The sequence below is a fragment of the Henckelia pumila genome, chromosome 4, assembly GCF_033568475.1.
Source record: "Henckelia pumila isolate YLH828 chromosome 4, ASM3356847v2, whole genome shotgun sequence".
NCBI lineage: Eukaryota > Viridiplantae > Streptophyta > Magnoliopsida > Lamiales > Gesneriaceae > Henckelia > Henckelia pumila.
In genome coordinates this window covers 108,732,400-108,747,988 of record NC_133123.1, presented here as the reverse complement: position 1 = coordinate 108,747,988, position 15,589 = coordinate 108,732,400, and the positions used below count along the sequence as shown (strand labels likewise).

Genomic DNA, 15,589 nt, shown 5'->3' with positions numbered 1-15,589 from the left:
GGAAAATCCAGGTAGCTCGCGTTGCGCCTAGGCACGAGGTGGGGTGCTACAGCGGAAATAATTTCCGCCTTGGAGAAAATAGTTCTTCCCGGAATTTTTAAGTACGTGTTTTTGATCTCCCAAAATCATGTTTATGATATTTTAAGGTGTTTTAAGTATTTTCAAGATGTCCTATGCAAAAAGTTTCAAGTTTTAATGTCATAAATGGAAAGAACGACTCACATAGATCGGTTTATTTATGTAATACATTATATGCTAATATGTTCTCACGAAAGTTATGTTCATTATGAAATCATAAAATTTTATGAACATAAAGATGATGTACTCATTTTTATTTAAATAGCACACATGATGTGAGACCTCGATTCTAAACCACTAATCTCGGATTAAACAACAAGTAAGCGAACAAGAATCCAAAACTAAAACAATTCAAATGTTTTTTTTTTTTTTTTTTTTAAAACGCCCGCGCCCGCGCGAGGAACCAAGCTCGCGCGCGCGCGGGCAAATGATCCCGAGGCCCAATGAAGGCCTCGCGCGCGTGCGAGGAACGCCTCTCCCGCGCGCGGAAGGCCTGGGCAGAAAAATGCTCAGGCTGCGGGAAGAAAAAAAAAAAAGGATTCCGCGCTTGGTCTGACATGCCTTCAAATACAAATGCAATAACAGGGTGTAGGGAAACATGCCATAACAAGTCATGCTTTAAGAAGGCCTAAAACAACCAGAAGTCTAAATCGATAAAGCAACAACATACTTCGATTTCAGATTACAATCCGAATACAAACTAATTCGAATAACAAAACATATCAAGTTCGAGTTCTAACATGCTTCAATCTTAAACTAGATAAACATGCTAATTCGACTTCTAAACCGAGTCTCACTTCTACTACTTGCCCTCGAAGCTAACCATGCCTCTTCTGACTTGTTCCTGCCCCACCTGTTGCCAAGTACACATACAAAACAAAGCAACAGCCGGATAACCGGTGAGAATGATAATCCCAGTAAAAGCAACATATCAAGTAATGAATACACAACATGCTATCAAACCACATATTCAAGTCGAAGTTAATGATATGCATGTCTTTAAAACCAGGATATCGATTCTGATAAACACGGGAGTATTGCTCTGCTTTTGGGATCCCGAGGATGAGATCACGTAACGACTCACCGACTCTCCCAATCGAGGTGGTGCCACGTATCCCACTCCTCTAGACTTTGAGCAACCATAATGAGTATGCTAGCACTAGGCGAAATACTACAACCTAGGCCACTCAATCATAGTTCCCAAACGTCCAACAAAAAGGGCGGTTCTGCCCGCTGAAATCAAAGTAGGCTCAAGATGAATGCATAACAGAAACATAAACATAAGCCACATAACAAAAACTCAATCAATCAACAATTACAAGTTCCACGTGCTAGAACAAGTATCAATGCAATATGTGATTTAAAAAGGGAAACTCGAGAACCAACAGTCCCGAGTATGCTATCCCGCTACGATGACTGCTTTTACCTTTCAATGCAGTAGTTCCAACTCCAGGAAAGCTACAACAAAAGATTGTATCAACAACTATACAATCTAAACAACAACTACGGATCAAGGTAAATCTCATTACCGATCTTCGTCCAACTCTGAAACGATCAATCAGCTGCTAACTCAGGGCTTGACAACTACAAACGAATCTGTTCAGATACAAGAGATTGATCAACAACAAAGACCAACTTACAAGCCAAGTTCAACAACTCAAAAACGGTTCGAAACCCTCAAAACTCAAACCGACGGCATAACGGCTATAAACTGAACAAACGGCAACGCAGACAGCAGTTCAATACTGATATCAACTCAATTCAATGCTAAAACCACAACAACAAGACAAACCCAACAAATCTCAAAACCCACATTTTCGAATAATACTTCCAAAAATCATAACAATTCCGAACGTCGCTCTAATTCAAAACCGACAGATAATAAACGATCAGAACTCTGTAGAGAACAACATACTCGAATCTAGAACGATTCTAAAAACATCCAAAAACTAGAATGTATCCGATCGTAGAAGAACTTACAATATAACAGAGCTCTCACTGCAGTGATCGATAATCTGCCTTCAGAATTAATTTCTAACGGACGGATCGACCGGAAACCGAGATTGGAAGAGCTTGGAAACGTTTTCCCCAAGCTTCAATGGAGTTCACGGTTGAGAGGAAGAGGAGGAGCTCCTTTTGAGAGTCAAAATAAGTGTAGATAATATATAAAATTCCATATTTGCATTTTAGTCCCTGAAATTTCCAAAATTTGCAAAAAGGACCCTGATCAAAATCAAACCGGCTCGAGAACTCTGTAATATCTGATTAACTCAAATAAACTCATTTAAGATAAAAACGGGGCGTTACAATTCTCCCCCACTAAGAAGAGATTTCGTCCTCGAAATCAACGAGAACCACAACTCATAAGATAGAATAAAGAACTAAAGACAGTAAGAAGAACTCACGTCATCCGAACAAATCTGGAAAACGTTGTCTCATGTCAGATTCTGTCTCCCAAGTCGCTTCCTCGACTCCGTGACGGCTCCACTGCACTTTCACCAACGGAATCAACTTGGTTCTGAGTTGCTTTTCTTTCGATCAAGGATCTGAATCGATCGCTCAAAATAGCTCAGGGTCTCGTCTAACTCGGCTTCGTCAGGCTGAAGGATATGAGAAATATCTGGTTGGTACTTTTGCAGCATAGAGACGTGAAAAACGTCATGAATACCAGATAAAGACGGAGGAAGTGCAAGTCTGTAGGCAAGATCGCCTATCTTCTCGAGAATCTCGTACGGACCGATGAATCTCGGAGATAACTTTCCTCTCTTACCGAATCTGACGGTGCCTCTGAACGGAGAAATCTTAAGGAATACACGGTCTCCCTGCTCAAAACTCAGAGGTCGACGTCTGACATTCGCATACTTCGCCTGTCTATCTTGAGCTGACTTCATTCTGGTCTGAATGATCTTAACCTGCTCTGCCATATCTCTAAGCATCTCCGGTCCCAAATCTGGTGACTCGGACAATTCATCCCAAAACAATGGAGATCGGCACTTTCTACCATACAAAGCTTCAAAAGGCGCCATACCGATACTCGCTTGGAAGCTGTTGTTGTAAGAAAACTCGACAAGAGGCAAAGAATCCTGCCAACTAGTGCCAAAGTCTAGCACTACCGCTCGCAGCATATCCTCCAACGTCTGGATAGTCCGCTCTGACTGTCCATCTGTCTGAGGATGATAAGCTGTACTCAGATGCAATCGAGTACCAAGTGCCCCCTGAAGACTGTGCCAGAAGTGAGAAGTGAATCTAGGATCTCTGTCTGAAACGATCGACTTCGGCACACCATGCAATCTCACAACATTGCTAACATACAACTCAGCCATCTGATCATGACGATACGTCATCCTGTACGGAATAAAACACGCAGACTTCGTCAATCGATCGATCACTACCCAAATAGCATCGCATCCTCGAACGGATCGTGGTAGCTTCGTGACAAAATCCATAGAAATGTGATCCCATTTCCATTCAGGAACAGATAGGCTGTGCAAAAGACCACCTGGTCGCTTCCGCTCTGCTTTCACTTGCTGACAATTCAAACACCGAGATACAAATCTCGCAACATCGTCCTTCATTCTCTTCCATCAGAACTGACTCTTCAGATCGTTGTACATCTTACGACCTCCATGATGAACGCTAAACCGACTGCAATGAGCCTCTCGGAGAATACGCTGTCTCAACTCCGAAATATCAGGCACAACAATACGGTTATTCACAAACAAAACGTCATCTCTAACCTGGAATTCTGACTGATGCCCAGTTCTGACTTTCTCTACCGAAACCTGAATGCTCGGCTCAGACTTCTGTGCTTCTCTGATTGCAACAAACAACTCCGGCTCGGCTTGAATAGCAAACACTCTGATAGTCTCCCTATCTGTTTCAAACTCTAAACCAGAAGTGCAACAATCATCGACCAACTGAGAAACACCGATAGTTGAAAGAGATAAAGAACAAAGCTTTCGGCTCAAGGCATCTGCAACTGCATTCGACTTCCCTGGATAATACTTGATCTCACAGTCAAAATCCTTCAACAGATCTAACCATCTTCTCTGTCTCATATTCAGCTCTGCCTGTGAAAACAAGTACTTAAGACTCTTATGATCAGAAAAGATCTCGAAAGACTCACCATAAAGATAGTGACGCCAGATCTTCAAAGCAAATACAATCGCTGCAAGTTCAAGATCATGAACAGGATAATGAGTCTCGTGCGGTTTCAGCTGCCTCGATGCATACGCTATCACATGCTTATGCTGCATAAGAACACAACCCAAACCTCGGTTAGAAGCATCACAATACACTGTGAAACCTCCAGTACCCTTCGGAATAGAAAGAATTGGAGCACTGGTCAGTCTCCTCTTCAGATCAACAAAGCTAGCCTCACAATCTGTAGTCCAGACAAAAGGCGCATTCTTCGGAGTCAGCTGGGTAATAGGCTTGGCAATAGACGAGAAACCCTCGATGAAACGACGGTAATAACCAGCTAAACCCATGAAGCTTCGGATCTCAGGTACTGATGTCGGTCTAGGCCAATTCATAACCTCTTCGATTTTGCTGGGATCGACAGAAATCCCATCTTCAAAAATAATATGACCGAGAAAGACAACTCGATCTAACCAGAATTCGCATTTCGATAGCTTGGCAAACAACTGCTCAACTCGTAAAATTTGCAAGACGATTCTCAAGTGCTCTGCATGGTCAGTACGGTTCTTCGAGTAGATAAGAATATCATCGATGAAAATAATGACGAACTCATCTAAATAACGCTGAAAGATACGGTTCATCAAACCCATAAAAACAGCTGTAGCGTTAGTCAAACCGAATGGCATGACTATAAACTCAAAGTGACCATACCTCGTTTTGAATGCGGTCTTAGGAACATCTTCCTCTCGCACTCTCAGCTGATGGTAGCCTGACCTCAGATCAATCTTAGAGTAGACAGAAGAACCCTGCAGTTGATCAAACAAGTCATCTATTCGGGGTAAAGGATATCTGTTCTTAACTGTAGCCTGATTCAATTGACGGTAGTCGATACAGAGCCGCATAGAACCATCCTTCTTCCGAACGAATAGAACAGGAGCACCCCAAGGCGATACACTAGGTCTGATGTATCCCTTGGCAATCAAATCCTCAAGCTGCTCCTTCAACTCTCTCAATTCAACAAGTGCCATACGATAAGGAGCTTTTGAAATAGGTTGAGTACCTGGCACTAAGTCAATGCTGAATTCAACCTCTCGAATGGGTGGCAATCCAGGAACATCTTCCGGAAACACATCAGCAAAATCTCTAACCACTGGTAAGTCAACCAAAGCTGGGCTAGATTTCAGTACATCAACCGCATAAACCAAAAATCCTTCTGCACCTCTCTGTAACAAACGAGTCATAGATAACATTGAAATCAAAGGAATTCTAGATCGAGAACCCTTACCAAAGAATTTCCACTCGTCTGCCATTTCAGGTCTGAACCTGACAACCTTCAGAAAACAATCAACTGTCGCCCTGTACTTGGTTAAAGCATCTATCCCGACAATACAATCAAAATCTGACAACCCAAGCACAATACAGTCGAATTCTAACAAATTCCCCTCGAAACAAAATTCACAGTTCCTGACTAGTCGGACAGAAACAATTCCTCCACCCAAAGGTGAAGTAACAACTACTACTGTAGGCAATAATTCAGTTGGCAAAGCATGCAATAACACATATTTCTCAGAGATAAAGGAATGGAAAGCACCGGTATCTATCAAGACATGATCAGAATGACCGAAAATCGAACAGTTACCTGCTATGACATCGTCAGGTGCTGCCTGAGCCTGATCCTCTGTCAATGCAAAGACTCGTGCTTGCTGTCTCGGAGGCTGATTTGCACTAGAGCTACCTCCCTGTCTGTTCTGCTGTTGCTGGGGTTGGAAAGAGTGCACTGCAGACGATTGCCTCTCCGGCTGAGCTGCAGGTCTAGACGAACTCCCACTCTGAGCTCTATCTCTTTTACGTTGAGGGCACACTTTAGAGAAGTGCCCCGGTTGCTGACATGTGTTACAATTGCCGAAGACTCCCACACACTGATCCGGTGAGTGTCTTCCTCCACACTTGCTGCAGTACAAGGATGATGACCCAGAACTCGGTCCTGAACCGAATTGCTTCGAACCACTGGAACTGGACAAACTGTTCCCCTGTCTCTTGAACTGTTTACCTCTTGCCTTGTACTGATCCTTTCTGTTTCCCCCACTGTTTCCACCTTCATACCTCTGCTGCTAGTTCTGATGTTGAGGTGGCTGATTCTGGTACTGAGATGGTTGGTTCTGATACTGCTTCTGCTGCTGAGGTGCCCCCTGATTACCTCTTTGCCTCCACAAGCCTGCTTCTGCTCCCTTTGCATAATTCATGGCATCCGCAAAGTTGCTAGACCTGTTGGTGTTAACCAACGTGAAGACATCGGGGTTCAACCCGTTGATGAACTGATCTGCCTTAGCTTCTTCATCTCCGGCAATTAGCGGTGCAAAACGCAACAGACTATCGAACTTAGCCACGTACTCTTCAATGTTCAGATTTCCTTGCCTCAGATTTGCAAACTCTGCTCCCTTATCCTTACGATACGAGATAGGGAAAAACCGCTTATAAAACTCAGATTTAAAAAGAGTCCAAGTAACCTCTGTACCTCTACACTCAAATGCTTTCTTTGTCATGATCCACCAGCTCTTAGCACCACCTCGCAACTGATGAATTACTAACCGGATTCGGCGGTCATCTGAGTAGTCAATGGAATCAAACAACTGATCCATATCATCCAACCAACTCTCACAGTCAACAGGATTTTCTGAACCCATCAACAATGGCGGATTGAACGACTGAAACCTCTTCAGCAAGGTTTCCATAGGAGTTGCTGAAGCATCCAACTGATCAACTTCAGTGCTAGCTTGTTCAGTCGCAGGGATAACTGGTGGTGTGTTTCTGTTTATCACTCGACGAGGACCCATCTGATAATCAAAGGTTAGCACACGAGATATCTAAATCTCTACCATCAGTGCCCTTACAACCGCTTGGAATACCGAATACCAGTCGAGAACAGAAACAGTTATATCTCAAGTAGATCATGCTTTATTAATTTAAATCACACAACCATGTAATTCAAATTAATACTCAAACAATAAAGCATGCTCGCATGGAATTAAGTACACAATTAAATAATTCAAACACATGTGAGGAGTCATTACACACAGACTCGATCTACCCCGCTCACTCTAGTCCGACCAAGAATCTTAACGCTCTGATACCACTTAATGTGAGACCTCGATTCTAAACCACTAATCTCGGATTAAACAACAAGCAAGCGAACAAGAATCCAAGACTAAAACAATTCAAAAGTTTTTTTTTTTTTTTTTAAAACGCCCGCGCCCGCGCGAGGAACCAAGCTCGCACGCGCGCGGGCAAACGATCCCGAGGCCCAACGAAGGCCTCGCGCACGCGCGAGGAACGCCTCGCCCGCGCGCGGAAGGCCTGGGCAGAAAAATGCTCAGGCTGCGGGAAGAAAAAAAAAAAGGATTCCGCGCTTGGTCCGACATGCCTTCAAATACAAATGCAATAACAGGGTGTAGGGAAACATGCCATAACAAGTCATGCTTTAAGAAGGCCTAAAACAACCAGAAGTCTAAATCGATAAAGCAACAACATACTTCGATTTCAGATTACAATCCGAATACAAACTAATTCGAATAACAAAATATATCAAGTTCGAGTTCTAACATGCTTCAATCTTAAACTAGATAAACATGCTAATTCGACTTCTAAACCGAGTCTCACTTCTACTACTTGCCCTCGAAGCTAACCATGCCTCTTCTGACTTGTTCCTGCCCCACCTGTTACCAAGTACACATACAAAACAAAGCAACAGCCGGATAACCGGTGAGAATGATAATCCCAGTAAAAGCAACATATCAAGTAATGAATACACAACATGCTATCAAACCACATATTCAAGTCGAAGTTAATGATATGCATGTCTTTAAAACCAGGATATCGATTCTGATAAACACGGGAGTATTGCTCTGCTTTTGGGATCCCAAGGATGAGATCACGTAACGACTCACCGACTCTCCCAATCGAGGTGGTGCCACGTATCCCACTCCTCTAGACTTTGAGCAACCATAATGAGTATGCTAGCACTAGGCGAAATACTACAACCTAGGCCACTCAATCATAGTTCCCAAACGTCTAAAAAAAAAGGGCGGTTCTGCCCGCTGAAATCAAAGTAGGCTCAAGATGAATGCATAACAGAAACATAAACATAAGCCACATAACAAAAACTCAATCAATCAACAATTACAAGTTCCACGTGCTAGAACAAGTATCAATGCAATATGTGATTTAAAAAGGGAAACTCGAGAACCAACAGTCCCGAGTATGCTATCCCGCTACGATGACTGCTTTTACCTTTCAATGCAGTAGTTCCAACTCCAGGAAAGCTACAACAAAAGATTGTATCAACAACTATACAATCTAAACAACAACTACGGATCAAGGTAAATCTCATTACCGAACTTCGTCCAACTCTGAAACGATCAATCAGCTGCTAACTCAGGGCTTGACAACTCCAAACGAATTTGTTCAGATACAAGAGATTGATCAACAACAAAGACCAACTTACAAGCCAAGTTCAACAACTCAAAAACGGTTCGAAACCCTCAAAACTCAAACCGACGGCATAACGGCTATAAACTGAATAAACCGGCAACGCAGACAGCAGTTCAATACTGATATCAACTCAATTCAATGCTAAAACCACAACAACAAGACAAACCCAACAAATCTCAAAACCCACATTTTCGAATAATACTTCCAAAAATCATAACAATTCCGAACGTCGCTCTAATTCAAAACCGACAGATAATAAACGATCAGAACTCTGTAGAGAACAACATACTCGAATCTAGAACGATTCTAACAACATCCAAAAACTAGAATGTATCCGATCGTAGAAGAACTTACAATATAACAGAGCTCTCACTGCAGTGATCGATAATCTGCCTTCAGAATTAATTTCTAACGGACGGATCGACCGGAAACCGAGATTGGAAGAGCTTGGAAACGTTTTCCCCAAGCTTCAATGGAGTTCACGGTTGAGAGGAAGAGGAGGAGCTCCTTTTGAGAGTCAAAATAAGTGTAGATAATATATAAAATTCCATATTTGCATTTTAGTCCCTGAAATTTCCAAAATTTGCAAAAAGGACCCTGATCAAAATCAAACCGGCTCGAGAACTCTGTAATCTCTGATTAACTCAAATAAACTCATTTAAGATAAAAACGGGGCGTTACACATGATTTTTAAGAACGAAAGAATTTCAAAAGCATGTCATGATAATTTTCAAGTTATTTTCAAGGTTCATGATGACATAAAGATTTTAAGATATTTTTAAGTATCTTTCATGAACGATAAGAAGTTCGATTATGCAAATGTTTTTTTATGAGTATGATGAAGTCGTAAGAATTTTTTCTGATGAGAATGATAAATTTTGAGAAGTATTATGACATTCAATGATGCATGAAAACATTTTTGACGTTGTATGTGTTCTTGTGATATAAGTATGGGATTGATACTCCGGGATGACCTCCGGAGGGACCTTTCCAAAGAATGAACGTGCGTATATTGGTCAAGATTAGTATGGACGGTATTCGGTGCGCATATTCACCAAGGCTAGTATGGATGATACATCGATATTCTTGTTGTACAACGACTGTGATCACGGGAACCACATGAAACGACCCTAACCTATACTTTAAATAAACTTAAATAGAAAAATGCGGATTTTTTTTCAAAAAATTTCGGCATGACCTATCTGTAACTATTAAAACCCACCTATCTCAATCACAGCATTTAAATAAACTATCACAAGACGGGAACTAGTACGAGAAAATCATGAGATTAACCAAAAAGTACAATCCCAATGACAGCGTGAAATAGTTAAATGGTTTACATGCCATAAATTCAACTTTATAAGTTCTTACATTAACATTTACCCAAATAAACAAAAATAAATACTTCAAAACATTTAAGATTAAATGACTTCTGTGGAAGACTGGCATAGTGATGAAACTTAAAATTTGTAATTATTTATATGTTAAAAAGTGTGTTTTAAAATTTAAGTTTAATTAAAATTATGAAGTTGTATTATTTTAGTGTTATGTGTTTATATTTAAATGTTTTACTAAAATGTTGTATTTTACGGATTGCGCAGGTTTGGTAAAAATAAAATTACTCAAGATACAGAGGTCATAATGGAGTAATCTCAAAACCTGTAGAATTAAAAAAGAGGCATCTTCAACTTTGTAGAAGACAAGAAATTCCAAAAACTTCATTAAGATGATCAAAATAATCAAACATCAAAATGGAGACAGATTTACTTTTATTATGACCAGCTTGGAGTAAAAATATCATAAGTATTTAATATTTTATCCAAAAGGGGTGAATGAGTTGTCAAAACACATTTACAGATAAAGGACTACGTGTTATATGTTTTGTGCAGAAGCAAAATCGGAAGTCTAAGGCATCAAACATGCCAATTAAAGTTGGGTCAATGTATTGACATTCAAGGAGACAAGCACCCATCAACTTTACTATTCCATATTTAATGAGTCTTGGACTCTTTCTCTCATTTGGCCTATAAATAGATGTGTTGTATAAGCTTTGTAGTGTGCAAGAGTGTAGAGAATTCTTCATTTGTAAAATAAATATTGTGTGTGTGAGAATAAAAGTTTGAGTGTGCAAGTTTCTCAAGTTCAAGTATGAAATTTCTTTTATCTTTATTCTTGAGTTTCATGTTCATGGAAAGCTAAATCTTTTTATGTCAAGGTGAAAAGGTTTCATTGTTGGTCAAGTAAGATTGTTTATATTTTGTATATTCTTTTCTTTTCTATTTTTATTTTTACTAATTGATCTTTATTTGTAGGTATAATTTTGGATGATTTGTTGTTATCTATTTACATCAAATGCTTGGTACCTTGAATGTGGTTACCTTGATTTGTTGTCAAATATGATACAATAAATACTACAATAATTATATACTATAAATATATGTATCTATTTATAATAAAGTCATATATATTATTTAGACGATAGCGTAACACTGTCGGTTGTTCTAAATAATATATTGTGATTTGAACTAACATTTACTTTCTCGCATCTAACTTTTACTTTATCGCAACTAACATTTACTTTTCCGCAACTAACATTTACTTTCTCGCATATAACATTTACTTTTCCGCAACTAACATTTACTTTATCGCATCTAACATAAAGTCATATATTTTATTTAGACGATAGCGTGGCTCTGCCGGTTGTTCTAAATGAAATATTGTGATTTGATCTAACATTTACTTTTATGTCAATTTATATTTATGCATTTATATATATATTATGGGTACCATGTATTAAATATCGGCTGATATTAATATAGTGGGAACTATATTATATGATATACTGGTTTAAATATTTAATTGTTCTTTTTATGTTTATATTTATTCATCTATATATATATTATGGGTACCATGTATTAAATATCATTTAATCTGATATTAATATAGTGGGAACTATATTATATGATATACTTGTTTAAATATTTCATTGTTCTTTTATGTTTATTCTTATTTTAGTTTCTTTTATTTATTTTTATTAAGCAATCTTAAATAAACCAACAATGAACCTTTGAAACCTTGACAATTTTATAATTTGTGTATTTGAAGTTTCATAATAATATTTCCATCTATAATATATCATGCTAAAATTAAACTTACAGCATCCTCTCCGTGGATCGATCTCGTACTCACGAGTATATTACTTGCAGACAACCTACACTTGGGTGAATTACAATTTAAGTTGTAGCAAGTTTTTGGCGCCGTTGCCGGGGAGGTATAAATTAAGTTTAATTTTGTTATTATGTAAATAGTATGTTGTTTTTAATTGTATAATTGTTTGGAGTCGTAAACAAAGTGGTAGACTTGTTCGAGTAACTGAAAATATTTTAAACATGGACGATAATTCTAATAATCAAGATAATAATAATAATAATAATAATAATAATAATAATAATAATAATAATAATCATCATCATCAAGAACATGAACAACCAAGAACACTTAGGCACCATATGAATCCAATAAGAACTAGTACACCATCTTGTTTAGTTTTTCCTCCTGATGCATCTAATTTCAATTTTAAGCCACAAGTCATTCAACTTTTACCAAATTTTCATGGCTTAGATTATGAAAATCCATATTTGTATTTAAGAGAATTTGATGAGGTTTGCAACACTTATAATGATCAAAATTGTATCATGGATACTGTTCGATTAAAGCTTTTCCCTTTTTCCTTAAAAGATAAAGCTAAAACATGGTTGCAAAATTTGAGATCAAGTTCAATAAGATCATGGGAAGAAATGCAACAACAATTTCTAAAAAAGTTTTTTCCTTCCCATAGAACAAACTCTTTTAAAAGATAAATTACAACTTTTTCTCAAAAACAAGGGGAAACATTTTATCAATGTTGGGATAGATATAAAGAGTTACTTAATACATGCCCACATCATGGTTTTGAAATATGGAGGATAGTTTCTCACTTTTATGAAGGTTTAATATCTAAAGATAGACAAATGATAGAATTCATGTGTAATGGAACTTTTGAAGATAAAAACCCAAATGAAGCTATAGAATATTTGGAGTCATTAGCAGAAAATGCTCAAAATTGGGATAATATAGGCTCAATTGAACCACCAAGTAAAACCAATAATTCAACAAATGGGGGTGGTATTTATCATCTTAAAGATGATGTAGATGTTCAAGCTAAACTTGCATCTTTAGCAAGAAAAATCGAGTCATTAGAAATAAAAAAAAATTAATCAATTAAAAAGTGTTCAAGAAATTGTTTGTCATATATGTGACACACATGATCATCTTACAAAAAATTGTCTTACTTTGCCTTCATTTAAAGAATGTCTCCATGAACAAGCCAATTATGTTAACAATTTTAAAAAACCAACATTAGATCCTTTTTCACAAACATACAATCCTGGTTGGAGAAATCATCTCAATTTTAGTTGGAGGAACGATAATAATGCACAACCTTCACAACAACCTTTTCAAAATAACCAAAATCATCAAGGTTATGCTCCTTATACCCCACCTCCAAGAAAAAATTTTGAAGATGAAATGCATGCATACATTCAAAAGAAAGAGTCTATCAGTATTCAAAACATTCAATCTATGAATGATTTGAAAGAAACTCTTGCAAAATTTGCATCTGCACTTAATATTCATGAAAAAGGAAAATTTCCATCTCAACCACAACCTAATCCCAAAAATCAAAATCAAGAAAAATTTGATCAAGTAAAATCTGTTATTACTCTTAGAAGTGGTAAAATAGTTAATGATCCATATAGTGATGAAAACAAAGATCAATTAAACTCAAAGAGTAAGGATTCAAATCCTGATACTTTTGAGAAAGATGATGCTTTGAGTCCTAAAAATAAGAAAATTGATGATAAAATAAATAAACATGTTCCTTTTCCTCATGCATTAATAAATAATAAAAAACAAAAAAATGATTCTGATATTTATGAAGTTTTTAAACAAGTAAAAATAAATATTCCATTATTAGATGCTATTAAACAAGTGCCTTCTTATGCAAAGTTTTTAAAAGATTTATGTGCTGTGAAAAAAAAATTGCATGTAAATAAGAAAGCATTCTTAACGGAGCAAGTAAGTTCTATTATTCAAAATAATTCTACCTTGAAATATAAAGATCCCGGTTGTCCAACAATTTCATGTATTATTGGAAAAAATAAAATTAAAAAAGCTTTGTTAGATTTGGGAGCAAGTGTGAATTTAATTCCTTATTCAGTTTATGAAAAGCTTAAGTTGGGAGATTTAAAACCTACATCTGTCACTCTTTTACTAGCCGATAGGTCAATCAAAATACCTAGAGGTATCGTAGAAGATGTGTTAGTTCAAGTCGATAAATTCATATATCCTGTGGATTTTATTGTCTTGGATACACAACCAATAGAAGTACATAACGAAATTCCAGTAATATTGGGACGTCCATTTCTAGCAACTTAAAATGCTTTAATTAATTGTCGAAATGGAATAATGAAATTGTCTTTTGGAAATATGACTTTAGAACTTAATGTGTTCAATTTATGTAAACAACCAAGTATTAATGAAGATGAAGATGATAATGCAATAGAAACAATTGTGGAAGAAAATATACACCAAGAAAACTTAAATCAACAATCTGAAGTTTGTTTAGTGGAAAGTTTTGATTCAAAAAATGTTTTTAAATCAAAGTTATTTGAAGAAATTAATGAACTTGAAGAAGTAAAAGAAAATGATCATCCAAAACTTGAATTAAAACCCTTGCCAATAGAACTAAAATATGCTTTTCTTGGTGAAAATCAAACATATCCTATTGTAATATCTTCTACCCTCTTACCAAAACAAGAAGAAGATTTAATAACACTACTTAAAAAACACAAAAATGCAATTGGATGGACTTTGCAAGATATAAAAGGTATAAATCCTTTAATCTGCACACATAGAATTCACTTGGAAGAAAATGCTAAAACATATCAACAACCACAAAGAAGATTAAATCCACACATGAAAGAATTTGTTAAAAATGAAGTTTTAAAACTATTAGATGCCGGAATTATTTATCCAATCTCGGATAGTAAATGGGTAAGTCCAACACAAGTAGTACCAAAAAAATCAGGCATCACTGTTATAAAAAATGAAAAGGGAGAATTATTACAAGCTAGGATTCCATCTAGTTGGCGTATGTGCATTGATTATTGAAAATTAAATGATGCAACTAGAAAAGATCACTTTCCGTTACCATTTTCAGATCAAATTTTAGAGAAAGTGGCAGGTAATCCTTATTATTGTTTTCTTGATGGGTATTCGGGGTATTATCAAATACCAATATCATTAGAAGATCAAGAAAAAACTACTTTCACTTGTCCGTTCGGAACTTCTGCTTTTAAAAGAATGCCATTTGGTTTATGTAATGCCCCGACTACTTTTCAAAGATGCATGCTAAATATTTTTAGTGACATGATTGAAGAATTTGTGGAAGTTTTTATGGATGATATAACTGTTTTTGGAAACTCATTTGAAAACTGTCTTAAAAATTTGGAAGAAGTTTTAAAAAGATGTGAAGAAAAAAATCTTGTTTTAAATTGGGAAAAATGTCACTACATGGTTAAATCCGGAATTGTGTTAGGGCATGTCATATCTGAAAAAGGAATTGAAGTTGATAAAGCTAAGGTTGATGTTATTGCTAATTTACCATCACCAAACACGATCAAAGAAATTCGATCATTTTTGGGTCATGCGGGATTTTATAGAAGATTTATAAAAATTTTTAGCATAATATCGAAACCAATTTCAAATATTTTAACAAAAGATGCACAATTTGAATGGACTCAAGAATGTGAAACTGCTTTTAAAAAGATAATTAATCTTTTAA

The 15,589-nt window shown here is 37.0% G+C and overlaps 1 non-coding gene across 1 annotated transcript; it reads right to left on the bottom strand.

The window, feature by feature from the left end:
- Nucleotides 1–12,547: 12,547 nt before the first annotated feature.
- On the bottom strand, nt 12,548–12,658 carry LOC140870068 (small nucleolar RNA R71). Its single transcript, XR_012147050.1, has one exon. It is a non-coding gene; the product is annotated as a small nucleolar RNA R71 (small nucleolar RNA).
- Nucleotides 12,659–15,589: the final 2,931 nt, after the last annotated feature.